General features: G+C 30.9%; 1 pseudogene; it reads left to right on the top strand.

Annotated features, from left to right (window-relative positions):
• Window positions 1-14833: 14833 nt before the first annotated feature.
• Window positions 14834-15631, top strand: LOC111629601 (annotated as a pseudogene).
• Window positions 15632-16596: the final 965 nt, after the last annotated feature.

Here is a 16596-nt window from a genome sequence, read left to right as displayed (position 1 = left end):
ATGGGACCCGACATATCTAAAATAGACTGTCAATGAATAATTCCCGGATAGAATCTGATCTGCTCGCCCAGATCTATCCGGCATTCCCAGAAAAACAAGACGACGCCTTAACCGCCTCTGCCATATGCAAGATTAATGAATTTCAAATTTATTAACGTAGGGGAACCCATTAGGTTCATCAAGTTTGGACTATTATTTTGTCCAATTCTAACCAAGATATCACCTGTAGTCTAGGTGATATCTTTCTCATTTCTCGGATAAACAAAATTGGAATTAGACAAAATAATAGTCTAAATTTGCTAGGCCATAATGGACTCCTCTGTCTTACTTGTTCTTACTTTTTGATAATAAATGCTTACAGAAGTTATGTTATTATAATAATAAAAACTAAAATGAAATTAAAATATAAAATAAAAGAGATAAAAGCTAACTTTTTTGTATATTGTTTATAAATTTAAAAAATTCATGAAATTTTAAATTATATTCGTGAAATTCTGATTAACTTACCAAGATTTTCAGAGAGATTGGTGATGAAAGAGTACGCTCTTGGAAAATATATGATAAATGTTGACAAACCATAAAATGTCGATCGAAACGTACTCATAAGAATTTTTAATACTTCCAGAAATTCATTATTTACGTTTACAATTCTTAATGAAAAACTCGTTATGTACACAATTCGACTCATGTTATTAATACACATTATATCCTAGAAAAACACATCCAGGATAACCCTACGTCTATAGATCTAACCGATATAGGGCCTAAACGTTTGAAATATATGCTAATAGATCTAAAAAGTGCATTGTTACATTATATTTTGGTAATTTAACCTTTGAACTTTAAAAGTAAAAACGACTAAGTTTAAATTTTTAAATGGTAGCACTCTCTTTTTAAACCTTCTTTCTTTCTGTGGGCACTAAGAGGGCACATACAGACACTACTCTGTAGGTTCTCTCTCTTTTTTCACATCCATCGTGGGTAAGCCAGCCCAAATGGGACTTGCATATCTGGGACAGACTGCCCATGAAAAATTCTTGAGGAGTTTCTCCTGAGGATTGCCTGAATTCCATTCTGGGTTTCCCAGACGTCTTAACCACATTGGTTATCAGTAAATCATATCTTGTGACACATCGTTTGTAAGGATTTTTAATGCAGAATGTAACAGTGACATGTAATTTTAAATCGCACAAAATGTTCAGAAGTTATAACTGTAAAACCTCAACTACTAAGTTTTATTAAACTGAAAATAGCAAAATAAAATTTCATTTTTTGTAAAATTAGGGAATGAAAAAGTATTTTTATTTTTAGATAATTTCTTCTTGCAAATAATAATTTATTAAGCAGAATATTTGAATAAACAACTGTTAAAATATAANGTCATAAATTAGAATTTCTAGAATGAAATAGAATATTTTATTAAATATAAACCTTTTTAGACGAAAATTTCAGCAGATCTTAAAATAAAAACGATGTTGCACCAAAACTTCGAAACATTATTTTAAGGTGAGTTAGCTTCATTAAAATAAATAATTATAATGAAAAAAATAATACAGTATAGAAAATATTAGAATATTATTAAAGTAAAAGTACATCAAGACAACGCCCTTAGGACACGAAAGAAATTTGAATGAATTCAAACTATTTAGTCCTACTTAAAATTTGCAATGATTATAATATTCAAAATATATTTATTGGAACTGTAATATAACTGTTATGAGTTAATATTAAAAATATTATAATTTTAAAGAATTTTTAATGATTTTAAGGACGATGCACATTATAAAACAATCACATGACTAGTTTTAATAAATTTACATGAAAGGAAGTTGAATGATCATTTATCAAAACCATTTTTAGCATCTAATAATTATTCTGTTTTGAATTATAAGTAGGAAAAAAATTTGAAAAAATAATTAAAATTATAAAACATATAATAAATTAAAAAATAACGGAATTAATTAAATTTAATTTATCAGTATCGACTCTATTATAATATAACTTACTACATATATAAAGCAATGTAATTAATTATAATTAAGCATTAATTCTGTAATTTAATTATAAGATACATTTGTCAAAAAAATAATTAAAATTATAAAAATATAAAATATTAAATTCAAATTAATTCTTTTATTCCTTTAGACTTCATTAGGATTTACTTAAAACTAAAACAATTCAGTTAACCATAATTAGGCCTTAATGTCATCATTTTTGATAAGATCATCTTCATATATTTTCTAAAATCTATTTAACTCTCTATTCAAGTTTAAGTGAATAATTTTATGCTTCGATACAGAGGCACATTCCTGCACAAATCGAGAGTCTCTTAGAATTAATAATTGCCTCGAATTTAGTCTTAAATCTTGTTCTTAGCTGAATTGCTGAATTCTAACAATTTCCTAGTTTTAAATGAGCCTATTACTGTGATTTCTGCGACATTTTCCCATCTTATTTCACTGTTTCGGAAATGGCTATAGAATTTATTCCATTCACGTTACAACTTAAAATTTGAAATGATACAATTAACTTTCGTCTAAGAACAATTTAAATATACGTGATAAGCAAGATATAACGGATATTATAACGTGTTTAAATACAAATTTTGGTCACGTTAAAAACATTTTTTTATTGATTTATTATATTAGCTTTTTTAAGAAAAATAAAATAATTCGTATCTTTGTATTCAAATATATTTAAATGTAGAATTATCTAACAACCACATCAATAAACTCCTTCATATAAGAGCGATGACTGGAATTTTAGGTGTGATACCGTTTATAACTTGTTTGTATAATTATAATATGCTATAAATTGTTTCCTTTACTAATATAATGAAACTAAATGCCTTCTAGGAATGTACTAAAATTACATTAACTGCAGCTTTGAAAATTAAACAAATTTTACAAAATTTACATAAAAACTTGTTATTTAAAGAATTCACTCCTACTTATTTAATGCTACTTACGTATTGTTTTTATATACTTTATATGCAATTTCATCTGATAAGTAACAATAAAGATTAGTTTCCTATCAAATGAAATTGCCGTAATTCTCGAAGAAGGATTAAAAGAGAATTTTTCGGTAATACGATTAAAACCAAATAGTAAGAAAAAAGTTTTCTTTTATCCTTTTTCAGGAATTAATTTTTTTCCCTAGATTGGATTAGATTAATGAAATAAGACAATGAAATACGCTGGCGATCTGCTTCCTGAAAGAATTTTCAATGGTAAATGGGCTTCTATTTAATTCTTAGACATATGAAGAAACTCCGGAAAACTCCACGTGTCCAGTCTATTGGACAGGTGAGAACCGCAACCAACTGTCATTGTACAATGGTTTTATCCACTCGACCGTTGGTGAGCTTCTTTTCCTCGTAAATTATCATTTCACGAATATGCACATTCTTACATTTTGATAAATTACGAATGCATCATTTTAGTGTTCCCATAACAAAACTACGTTATAACTGTGTTGTAACTATAGAAATAAATATAATTTGAATTGATTTCATTAAGTATTTTTAAAATAAATCTTTATCTCTCTGGGCTCTAAGTTGATTTTTATTGTAAATATATTGTGGGTTATGTCCTGGATATAATCGGAGTGTCTTGACATATCCCATTCAAACCACTCAAATTTTCTGATCTCAAAAATTATGCCGTCCCCTGTTTAACTACAGCTACCTACGCTGAGCTTGCCAGTAAGGCTCTTTAGTGTTGTCTCATAAGGGTGTGAAAAAAGAAAAAAAATACTTTATAAAGAAAAACTATTTATTATTACTGTTATTTTTGTTTACTTAAGTGTAAAACCATATAAATATTTATTTACAGAAATTTAACTCTTCTTGCCTTTATGTTTGCGAAATCTGCTATCAGTTTTCTTGTATCCAAGCTGTCTAAGATTTCGTGTTCAATTGAAACTATAGCTAAATTACTTAGTCTTTGCTGGTACATTGTTGATCTTAAATCGTTTTTTTTTATAATTTTTAACTTTGAAAAGGACCTTTCACCAAATGCAACTGAAACCGGCAATGTAAGTAATATTCTTAGTGCTATTGCTGTGTTAGGAAATGTTGATATTAAGTCATTAGTAAAAAGATATTGTAATAGGGTTTGTGGATCATTAGACTGGTTTTCTGGAAAATGCAACTTTAAAGTACAGATTTCAATCATACAAATCAATACCATCAATGTCTGTTTCACTACTCGAATCGTCTTTAAGCTTCAGATTTAAATGCTAACCAAGTTAAAATATGATTAATTATCCTTACACCCATGTCAGAAAAATTATTAACAAAATAATTGCAATTTGATATGCGATAGAACTGTTCGAATGCGTACAAGTACAAATTGAGAAGGAAGCTCTGTGGGGATTCCCGATTATCGCCAGTCCTATCAACTTCTGTCATAGAGCACGACTATGAGAACTTGGCTTCCGGGCGCCGCCGGATGCTTCAACCTGCCGACAGACGTTTCGCATTGCATCTTAATTCTGATAAATGCCAATAGAGGCGCTTTAACGCTATAATATAAATAAGAATATAATAATTGCGCGCCGGTCAGAATTTTTTTCTCCATGCGAAGTCATTTCTTATGCTATAAGTAGGGTGGGTATTATGTCAATGACTTTGAATATTACGTAACCGATCGCTCGATTTGCCGCCCCCTGGACGTGCCGCCCTCGTGCGGTGCACGCCTTGCACGCCCGCTTACGGCGGGCCTGGGCATACGATTCCTCTCTATCTCCTAGTCGCCTTGACCTTTAACAACCAAAATTTAATACAGGTATACCCCGCCTTACGTCGGTAATTGGTTCCAGGAGAGGCGACGTAAGTCGAGGTATACCTGTAGTATTAATTCGCCTAATACACAAACTTCTTTGCAAAATTTCAGAAGTTTTCGATAAAAGGCACAGAAGTTATTAAGTTTCAAAGAGGGTGAACAGCCGAGAAAGTAAAATAATCTAAAATGAATATTTTTACACATAATTTATTAATTAAAATCCTTTTTGACTTTTCTTTAAATCTAAAACTCTCCAGCCTTCAACTCAATAAGTGTCATATTTATGAATATCAAAGTAATAATTTTTGACATGTCTGTAAGTCTTTCTGTTTGTACTGAATAAACATATTTCGTACTTCTCATTTTGAATTTTTTTTTCTTTTGTTTCAAAAATAGTAAACATACCTTTCAAATTTTATAAACAAATGATAATTTTTATTAGTTTAAAAAGTGCTATGTAGAAATAAATAAACACATTTTTATATTAAAGCCCTTCTTTTTTATAGTCTGTGGGTGCCGCTGTATAGTAATGTGTAATAATTAAAATAACCTTGTCGTAGTTTAAGTGTTGTTTGAATGTTTTTAATTACACACAATGTTTTTATTTACCACGGAAGAGGAAGAGATTTTTTTCGAATTTTATATAGATTTTAATAAAAGTAATTCCTACTCCATTGAAAGATGGAGTAAGAAAACTTTTATCATTTTTATGATCATCTTTTTTATCAAAACTCCTTTATAACAACGAGTCACCGATCATTACAAAGTTTTTGATCAATTCCACGATTCTATTCTTCCATTCTTCATTTATATATTCACTTGAATGTGTAGAATCTTGTATAAGAGGATCCTCTCTTCGAATTGCAATGAATATCTGTGAAGCATTTTATGTTTTATCAAATTTACATCCGGAGATTCTTTTGAACATTCTTATTTTCAAGGAGTCATATCTTAGCCGAATCACATATAGATGAGTATGATCGTTCATAAATGAAGTCAAAAACAGCCCATAAAATCCTTATATTAATAAATGACACTAAGAGTTGATCCTCATAGTTTAGAAATCATTCAGTCCTGTGAAAACAGTTGGATGGTATGCATCATGTTAAAGTTGTTTCGCTACATGATTTGTCATATAGATCCTTTATATGGTTCCTTTTCTAGATGAAAATTTATCGAAAATCTTAAAAAAAATTGAATCCCCACTTTTCTGTATTAAGAACTTCATTCTGCTGAGTCGACCAAATAAAAAGGATTCATTATACCTCCATGGCCTTCTAATTAATCTGTTCTGTTGATATGGATTCAGTACAAGTAATTTCTTCTTTGTTTTAAAGTTTCTTATAATACAGAACATTACTTTTAAACTTTTGATGTATGATTTACCTCAAAACATTTTATTTTTTGCTCTTTGCAGTGGTTAAAGAAATCTATAAAGACAAAAATCTTGTTTTGTTAGACAATAAGTTATCTTTAACATCTCGTTGTCAAGACAAGATAGCATTGAAAATGCTATTTTGCATCAATAACAAACTATTTAGACTTTAATGATTTTTAAAATGGCTAACATAATCTTGAAATCACTCTTGGAGAGATATTGACAAGAGTGCCAAGAGAGAACAAAAGAAGAAAATATTCTAAGTCCTGAAGAATTAGGACCCCTAAACAATTTTTTATATTATCTTCTTTATTTCTATATACTCCAATTAAGTATTTTGCTCGAAGCCCCCGTTACTTTTTTGGACAACACTAAATATTAACACAATGCCTCAGATTAAGTTTTTATTAATTACATTATAGCTTTTACTATAACATATTTATATTTTCTGCAAGAAATAAATTTAATCACAACACAACATTTTAAATAGGTCAGTTAAATTTCATATTGTTGAACTTGTAAATTTAATTAAATTAAGCTAATGTAAATAGCATTACAATTAAAATTTGAAATAAATGTAAAACTAATAGATATAAAATATGACTTTTAAAGTTTAATTTATACAATTATAAACATCAGCGATGATAAATCAGTATTATTTGTAATTAAAGTATAAAGTAATTAATATTTATTAACGGTATTCCTAAATCAATCATCAGACTTTACATGCAACAAATATTTACAGTATTAAACCACATATAAACCACAAATATTTACAGTATTTTTCTTTACAATGATATTTTAATATTTCTAATTGAGACATTAATGACATATCATTTTATTATAATATTTAAGAGAATTAAAAAATAATTTCCGATAGAATTTATTTAAAAGTTCGCTAGTAAAGTAGAAAAATTTTAAGGATTTATCATGAAAAGCAAAGTGATTGCATCTTTGTTAATATTGATAATAATAGCAACTGCTTCTCCTACACTCGGTGAGTAACAATTCTAATGCCTATTTGATGGATTATTATTAAAAATGTACCATTTTAGTGAATTATAAATCTATAAAATTGATATTTATGAATTTTATAGCCCAAAATTGTCCTAGAAGAGATGGAATATGTGGTTACGCACATCAGCTAGACCCATATCACTTCTATGATTGCGATAGTTTTGATTGCAAACAAGTATGCATTGCACTAGGGTTTACGGAGGGACTTTGCGTACAAGAGGCCTGTTATTGTCCAAAAGTTGAACAATTCCCTATTGGATGTTCCTCGTCTTCGAAAACAGCTTTTCAATATTTTAATTTTTTATTATTTGGTTTGGTTACCATTATCACCATTTCTTATTCTTCCTACATATCTAAATAATTTATAAGAAATTAAAAATAGAGAAGACCAAGGATTAAAAAAAACAAGCATGTAAATAAAGAAACTAGCTTGTTTTATTATGTTTCAGTTTTAATTATTGTAAGCGAATATAATTTAATTAAATAAATCTTTTTAAAATCACATAAATTTTATTAGTTAGTCTCATTATTTTAATAAATGGAAATTTTAACTCGACTACTTACTATACAGGCGAAAAAGTAGCAAAGAATCTGTTTTATTCGATTTAATCCATTTACCAAAATTTCTGAGCTGACCAGAACTCAAAACCAGGATCCTTTCACAGTGGAGCATAATTGTATCTTCATGAATTCGTCCATGCAGTAGAAATTTTGATAAACACGTCGATAAATATAGCTCCAAAATAATAGTGTAAGATAGACTGGAGTAAGTTATTATTAATAAATAATAGGTAACAGCAGCGGGTATATATCTGGATCAAGAATCATACGGTTAATTGCAGTGGACTTTACAAAATTGGATGAAATTGGCTCACTTGATTTTAAGTCACGCATAATTAAACAATATTAGTTCGTACATGTAAAATTTATACATGGTTTTTCATTTAAATTTATTGTCCAGATAATGTAAAATAAATTCTTTAAAGAATGATTGTTATTCTTTAAAGAGAGTTACCTAGTTAAATGATTGAAGTATAGTTTTTAGCTTTAAATATGTGGAGGAAGACGGTTTTAATGCCTGATTTCCAAATAATACTTGCGATTTATAACGCAACAAGATTTTTGTATAGTCTATGCACCAGGTAAAAATAACGAAGACCGTGAAGGAATAAGCTTACATACCGTATTTTTGTACCCGGAAATCAATTTTTAACGTTTTACTTTTTTTAATATACTTTTTTACTTTTGTTTTTGTGTCTCAATTTACCGGGATTGAGAAACTTAGGAAAGTAGGAAAGCCCTAACAACTAATCCCGCTCTATTCGCTAGTCAGAAGACGAATCAAAGGAATAATAAGGACATTTTAAAGTGTTGTAGAGAAATTGTTATAGTATAATATGCTATTGTTGTTCACTATTGACGTAGTCATAAACTAGTGAATGTTAGCTATATCTAAAATAGTAACATTAAACTAACGATGGAGTCGTATGAGCAATTACTAATGTTAAATAACAAGTAATGTATAATTATCTGGTGTACAAATATTTTATTTCTTTATTTTATTTTATAATATTTTATTTTATTTATATCTTGTACAAATAAAATATTTGTACAAGAAACTATTGCAATTTAGAGTTATTATGATAAGGGGTATACTGGTCAATGTGGTCTCCTTTCTGGAAAATGTTTAAATCTTCTGTGATGCTGCTTCTCATCAAATGATTCTGTGATGCTGTGTCTCGTCTTTCATGGCTGCCACATTTGCAATATGCCATTAATAAATTACACTTCTTAATTATTTCATAAAAACTGATTTTTTTCATTGCTTGATATGTCAATCTTTTCATAATGGCGCATTCTTGTACTAATTGTTTTAGGAAAATGTCCTTTGCGTGTCTTAAAATATCTCCATTTCAAATTTTGTTGCATTTGGACTGATAAATATCTATCTAGATTCTAGACAGAGTTGGATAGGGATACTTTAATTATGATTAACCGATAACCACAACCTTATTTAATTAATATTCTTTTAAAATTACATTTCAATAAAAATTTATTCTCAGAAAAAACTAAGAAATTTGAGAATTAACTAAATTAGTTAGAGGTAAATTAGTTAGAGAAAAAACTAAGAAATTTGAGGATTAAGCTAAATTAGTTATCACTTCGAGTCAAATATATCTAAAAATTGTATAAGATATATATGCGAGGTAGCAAATAATAGAAACAAAACTGTTTTCGCCGAAAGTTACCTGTATTGTTATTTCTTATTAAATATTACATATTTTATTAAAATTTGATTTATTACACATATCTACGCTTGTTAAAATGGGATTAAATCATAACCTTACATGTACTCAGAGACTCTCAGACTGTAAAATATATGACAGAAGCCACAAAAACGGGTCATACCTTATGCCAGCGATTCCCAACCTGTGGTACGCGTACTCCCAGGGGTACGCGATAGGTTGTTTAGGGGTACAGAAAAAAGTTAGTTATTATGGTAGAAAAAATATATTGTGTATCACAAACTAATAGTATTAAAAAATTATTAGGTAAAAAATGTTCCTTGCAACAATCACAACTTTATTATACATTTTTTCATTTAGTTTTTTTTTCTTTAATTTAAAGTTACAATATGTAAAATTAACAATACGGGTACTCACTAAATTTCTTAAATGAGGGGTACAATCTAGAGATATGACATGTCACGGGGTACGCTAATGAAGAAAGGTTGGGAACCACTGCCTTATGCAAAAAGCTTCAAACTGTGATTCAACATTGGATCAGCGCTCCCACAAGGTAGCACGGGATGCAATCGGAGCTAACATGGCCTTGAAAACAAGGAACGTTCCTTGTTTTCAAGGGCAAATTTTCGTCAATATACGACTAACTGTAAGTTGCATAGGACAATGGACAAATATCGTTCATTAGTTCCTTTTATATTTGAAGAATAAGCTAGAAGTCATGAATTTTCTGTTGTTTGTTGATAATGGAATTTAGGCTCTCTTGGGGTTTATGAAAAGGGCAACACAGACAAAAAGGGGGCACGTGCACCAAGTGTTCCAATGTACACATTCCTGCATGTACAGTACTATACAATTAATGCCAAAACAGAGTCAAGGTAGCAAATAAAATACTCTTTTCCTTCATTCGGTTTAATGAATTTATAATTTTCATATTATTTTTTCATGTATTTAAATGTTAAAGCGAAGAAATTAAAGCAAAATAACAATTTTTAATTTAAAATATTTATTATATTTTGTATCCATTAAAATAAAAAAAAAAGTAGTATTCTAATGTGTAATGAAATAAATTTGCGATAAATTCAGCTATTCATTTTCACGTAAAAAGTTGTATTAGAAATTTTACTACAAATAAAATATATATTATTATATACTAACTGCGTGTGTCCGGCGTTGTTCGGGCTTTTGAGGGACTGAGGAATTGGCGAGGTTAAATTGCGAGATGATAACAAAACAATACTTTTAGTAACTAAAATATACATTTATTGATCTGAGTGTTTACAATAATGAAATTGCAAAAACGAAAAAAAAAATTAGGCTACTCAGGCTTAAATTAAGAGGGAATGGACTTTAAGGGTTGTTGGAGGTAGGGACCATAAAAAAAAAACTTATAGCAATATAGTTAAGGCTAAATATATAACCATACACACAACACTAGAAAAATTGTCATGCATATATGTACCGTGTTTCCCCGAAAATAAGACATCCGCAGAAAATAAGACCTAGCACAGATTTTGCTGAATTGCGAAATATAAGACCTCCCCCTGAAAGTAAGACGTAGCGAAGTTTTTTTTTAGTGTAACGGTCATAGACAGATGGTTGAAAGTGGCCGTTGGCTGTTTGAAAGTACAGCCACTGATTGGTCAGCAGACAATTACGCCACACGGCATGATTTGCATANTTTCATCAATAGAAAACAGCAAAATTTAAAACTCGATTTTGTCACTTAACTACCTTGTTCTAATAACAAAATTACAGTAGAGCGTCGTTTATCCGAAACGTCGATTATCCGAAAGAATTCCAGTCGTCAAATTTAAATGTTCGCTAGTGCTGTGGCGCTGCAATCTTTGGCTATATCTTGGGCTACTCCTATATTTTTTGTTGATGTGTGTGTTTTAGCTGGCAGCACTGGCACTTTTGTGTGATGTTTTTCTCTGGACTGGGTGCCGTGCTGAATCGAATGTTTTTGATACTGGATTAACTTCTAAAGTATAATTTTTTTTGTTTTTATATTTTTCAATGTATTTATTTTGTTTGTAAAAAATAAATTAATAATTTTTAACGATACAATAGCCACGATTATTATTTTACAAAGTTTACATAGGCTTAACATCGACGAAAATTCAACGCGAAGCGACACGCAACGGAAAAAAAATTTCAACACGGGATAGGTTGTTATATTTTTTCGTGCATAATCGGTTATCCGAAAAATAAGTTATCCGAACAACCCCAATCCCCAATTTATTCGGATAAACGACGCTCTACTGTAATTGAAAATTTTTTAAATGAAATTAATTCCTTCGAAAATAAAGCTAGAAATTAAACAATTTTTTGTTCATTATTTGTTGTGGATCTATTTCTTCTAATTATCAATCTATTAATATTATCTCATCCGTTTTAACATTTAATCATTGATCATTTTTCAACTACTTATGTTAACACAATAGTGCAGCACTACGATTTCCAAACATAGAGTCATAATCCCAAGTGGGGTCATAATCCCAAGTGGGGTCACAAATTCTTCTTACGTTATCGCATATACACTTTCTCATAAACATTATTCCTTTTAAAAAAATTTTTAAAAATACAGTAGTATCTCGTACTATTGTTAAAAATACAGTAGAGCCTCGATTATCCGACCCAATTGGGGACTGGGGTTGGTCGGATAATTGAAAAGTCGGATAACCGAAAAGTATGAAAAAATCCATTATTAGTGTAGTATATTATTATATCCCATGTAATTAGTATATTAGTATATTGCTATTAATCTACTTCGCGTTGAATTTTCATCGATGTTAAGCCTAACAAAAATTTTTAAAAATAATAATCGTCGCTATTGTATAGTTAAAAATTAGGAAATTAAGCCTCGTTTAAATACTGGCTCCCTTTCATGGTCGAATGATTTTTCCAGCTAAAACACGTAAAAATAATATTAAAGTAGCCAAGACATAGCCAAATATTGTAGCGCCACATCGCTAGCGGACATTTGAAATTTGCCGACTAGGACGGTCGGTTAACCGAGGTGTCGGTTAATCGGGGTCGGATAATCGAGGCTCTACTGTATGCAAAAACTTTATGTTCGACCCAACATAAACTTTGCTTATTAATTAACCACGACACCAGAGAAGTATATGGAAGCAATAGGAAAGCTGTGATATCGATGATTAATTAATTATGAAAAAGAAAGTTATCACTAAACGTGAAAGCGGTAGACGTGAGAAGAAAATGGCGGCCATATTTAAGATGCCGAAGTGGACGGTGCGCCACCAGTAATGCAATTTTCATTTTATTATACACTATTTATGTATTTTATTTAATGTTTTCGTGTTTTAATTTATTATTTAGGGCATTTCATTGTGTTATTTTTACCTTAAATTATGTGTAGACTATTTATTATTTTAAGTTTACTGAAATGCATATTGCATAGGGTATGGCAATGAATTAATTCACTTTCCATTACTTTTAATGGGGAAAATTGATTCGGACATCGAACGATTCGAATGCCTACCAGTGACCAAATAGATATAACGACTAAACATTGATGGTGGGTTCGCGCCTCGCCAACGGGCTGCCCACACGGAGTTTTCCGTGTTTTCTTCATCTAAAGAGGAGCCTGTTTCCCATAAAAGACCTCCCGGGAAGCATTTCATCCTCGTCCATGTGTCGCGTTATCGAATCGAATAAAACCAAAATTAATGGAATGATTCGAAACTCGAATGGTCTCTTGGAATGAATTAAATTCGAAGTGCGAGACATCATTGTATGATTGTATGATGTATTGTATGATGTACGATTGTATGAACAACACTCGATTAAAGATTGATACTGTAATCAACAAAAAAAAACTATGACTCATACTTATGGAGTGTACTACTGTTTCGAATAAGATAAAGGCAATAGTAAAAAAGTACTAAATTTAATTATCAATATAACAATTAATTACAACGATTAGGTCGCTATCTTTCTTCTTCTCTCAAAAACAACTAGTGCCCTCTGCTTTTTTTCTCTCTCGCCCCTTAGTGGGATTTTCTCTTAAAAACTCTTTACAAGAACATTAATAGGTTCATATGTGTTTATTGACAATGCCATTTTAATAATTCACATGAAACAATTAATTATTCAAAAAACAACAATTGTAAGAAAAATAAATATGTTGCAGAATTTTTATAATGTGTATTTTATATAAGGAAATAAATGGCGATCTATCATTTTGTATAATTTGTAGCGAAACTTTTCCAGTTTTAAACATACATATTATCTTGTTTGTTTTATCTGATTGTTTTATCTGACAATGCGACCCATGGACAATGTGGCGAAGGGAGCGCTTCCCGGGAGGAATTTCTGCGGGCCTCTATGTGTTACTAACATGTAGAAAACCCAGAAATGCAAGCGTCTAGTCCTTGAGCGAGCATTAGTTCTAAATTATGTGGCTACGGCAAACAGCGCCAATAGCCGGGAGGTAATAGTACTTACGAATAAAGCATTCATAATTTGTAATTATGATCAGAAAATACCACAAATCAAACTCCCGGCTATTGGCGCTGTTTGCCACAGAGGCATAATTTCAAACTAGACGTTTGTAATTATGCACTAGACGTTTGTCTATAAGAAAGTTATACTGACGAAGTACAGTAGACTGTCGTTAATTCGGATTCAGAGGGACGGCCTTAAGCAGTTCGAAGTAAAAGAATTTATGGATACTATGAAAAGTGATTTTAATACCATGGCAAGAATAATAATGTTTGATCAACGAGAAATGGAAAACAAAACTCTGTATTGCTCATGAGAAGCCATGACGAGTAAGCGCCATAGGAAACCTGCTTTACGTTAACTGATTTTAAATGTTTTTAAATGTTTTTAAATTTTTTAAATTAATTTAAAAACTCAGGAATGTTGGGCTACATTTGTCATGAATAGAGTACAACATGAAATTCAGTGGCGTGCCGTGACATCTGATGATAGGGAAGCTGTGTTTCTGTAAGAAGCCGACTTCCAGGGGCAATCATAATGTGATAGTCTACGTGTCGAAAATTTGATGTGTCTCTAGCCCACCCTGAATCTTCGCCATTGCCCGTGGATCTCATAAGAGATGCTGCGCCATTCGAGGTTATTGGCGTTGATGTAGCTGGGCCACAGTACCTGAGGGATACACAAGTGTTGGATTGGCCTGTATACTTGTGCAGTATACAGGGCTTGAATCTTGAATTGTTGACGTCCCTGTCAACAAAGACGTTCCTGCAGACATTTAGAAGATTTGTGGCAAGAAGAGGACGCCCTTCTGTTATTTATAGTGATAACGGCACAAATTTTGTCGGTGCCGCCAAAATTTTCTCTGAGGTGGAACTTAAAGAGATCAAAGATGAAATTCTTGTTCAAGACATTACCTGGAAATTCATTCCTCCAGCTTCGCCATGGGGGTGGCTGGTGGGAAAGGTTGGTAGGATGTGTAAAGCAGATTATGAGGAGAATTTGACTTATGAATTTTATGAAGAGATTATGAGGAGAATATTGTGAAATATGACGAGCTTCGTTAACCTACGAAGAACTCTACACAATTATCTGTGAGGTAAAGGGTTTGATGAACTCTCGACCACTTACTACTCTCTCGGAAGATATTGAAGATTTAATTCCGTTGACTCGTAATATGTTTCTGCAAGGAGTAAAGAAAACTGGACTTCCCAATTTAGACCACATGGAAAAGGTAAATCTTGGGAAGAGATTCCGTTATTTATGCAAGTTGAGAAAAGATTTACGAAATAGATTCCGAATTGAGTACCTGGCGCAATTGCAAAACCCGAGAGGGGTAGCCAAAGGCACTAAAATGATTGCCGTGGGAGATATCGTCTTGGTTGGGCATGACAACCAAAAACGACTTGATTGGCCTCTGGCGAAAGTTATCGAGATCTATCCAGGTAAAAATGGATTGGTAAGAGGTAGCCAAAATAAAAACACATGTTGGATTTCTCATCCGTCCTTTTAGGAAATTGTACCCCTTGGAGATCTTTTCGGAGAATGGAAAGCATGCTATGCGAAACGAATTTCGTGGCAAGACTGCAGGCTCTACTGAAAATGATCGCGACGGGACCTATGATGAGTCCCGAATGACCTCTGCCGTTACAGAGAGTGATGTTGTGACAAACTCATCTGAAAATTATCGAGTCTCAAAAAGGGACAGATTCCTAAAGACTCCAAATCGACCAGATTTATAAACTGATTCGAACTCATTCAATTTATACTATATGTGTTTTGTCAGGTTTAAATTTAAATTTAAATTTAATTTGATTTTGACTTACAAAATCAAAGGTGGAAGGATGACCCGTTCATACCGCTAGATGGCGGGCGTTTTTTTTTTTTTTTGTTTCTTATTATTATTGTAGAGAGTTGGCAACACTTAGAAAAGACGTTCTTATGTTCAAAAAGAGCGGGAAATAACGGAATTCTCTTCTAACCGAATTAGTTAATTTTTGTTTTGTGTGAATAAAATCGAAAGACAGATTTAGTGGACTTTCCTTGGTTGGAGATACGACCGGGAACCTGGCGTACGAACAAGACGGGTCAGGTGAGAATTACGAAAGTTAAATTAATCATTACACGAGACTAGGATGGGCCTGACTGAGGCCATCGTTATTCAAGGCCTGCTTGGAGGTCACAGTACTGGTCATTCATCATCAAAGCGTTGCTGATCATTTATGTTAAATAGAATATTTTTTTTTATCAAAAGAATTATTTTTAAAATTAATTTATCGAGGTAATATTTAAATGTTATAAATGTATTAAATAATTTTTAAGTGAAAAAAGTTTCATAATGAACAACACTGCATGATTAACTTTTAAAATTTATTTTATCAACTTTTTAAACAAATAAATATATCAAAAGTCTTGCAATTATTAATTTTTATCTTACAAAGAATATAATTTATTTTAAAAATCTATATTATTACATATTACTTCTGTAAATGTATTTAGAAAAATTTATATATAAAATAAAACAGAAATCTAACTTAATACAGTATATAAATATTTATTACTATTATGAGAATAAGTGCAAGTGGAAATGTGTAGGTAAAGTATTTAAAGTAATTAATTTGCAGATTTATTGTAAGTTTGTAATTTCCTTTTTCTTCCAGGTATATGTTTCAATGCTGATATTCTTGCATGACAATAATTATTTAAA

The sequence above is a fragment of the Centruroides sculpturatus genome, unplaced genomic scaffold (genome assembly GCF_000671375.1).
Source record: "Centruroides sculpturatus isolate CEXI.00-Female unplaced genomic scaffold, Cexi_2.0 scaffold652, whole genome shotgun sequence".
NCBI lineage: Eukaryota > Metazoa > Arthropoda > Arachnida > Scorpiones > Buthidae > Centruroides > Centruroides sculpturatus.
The sequence above is the reverse complement of the archived record's forward strand: the minus strand, read 5'-3'. Positions and strand labels throughout refer to the sequence as shown.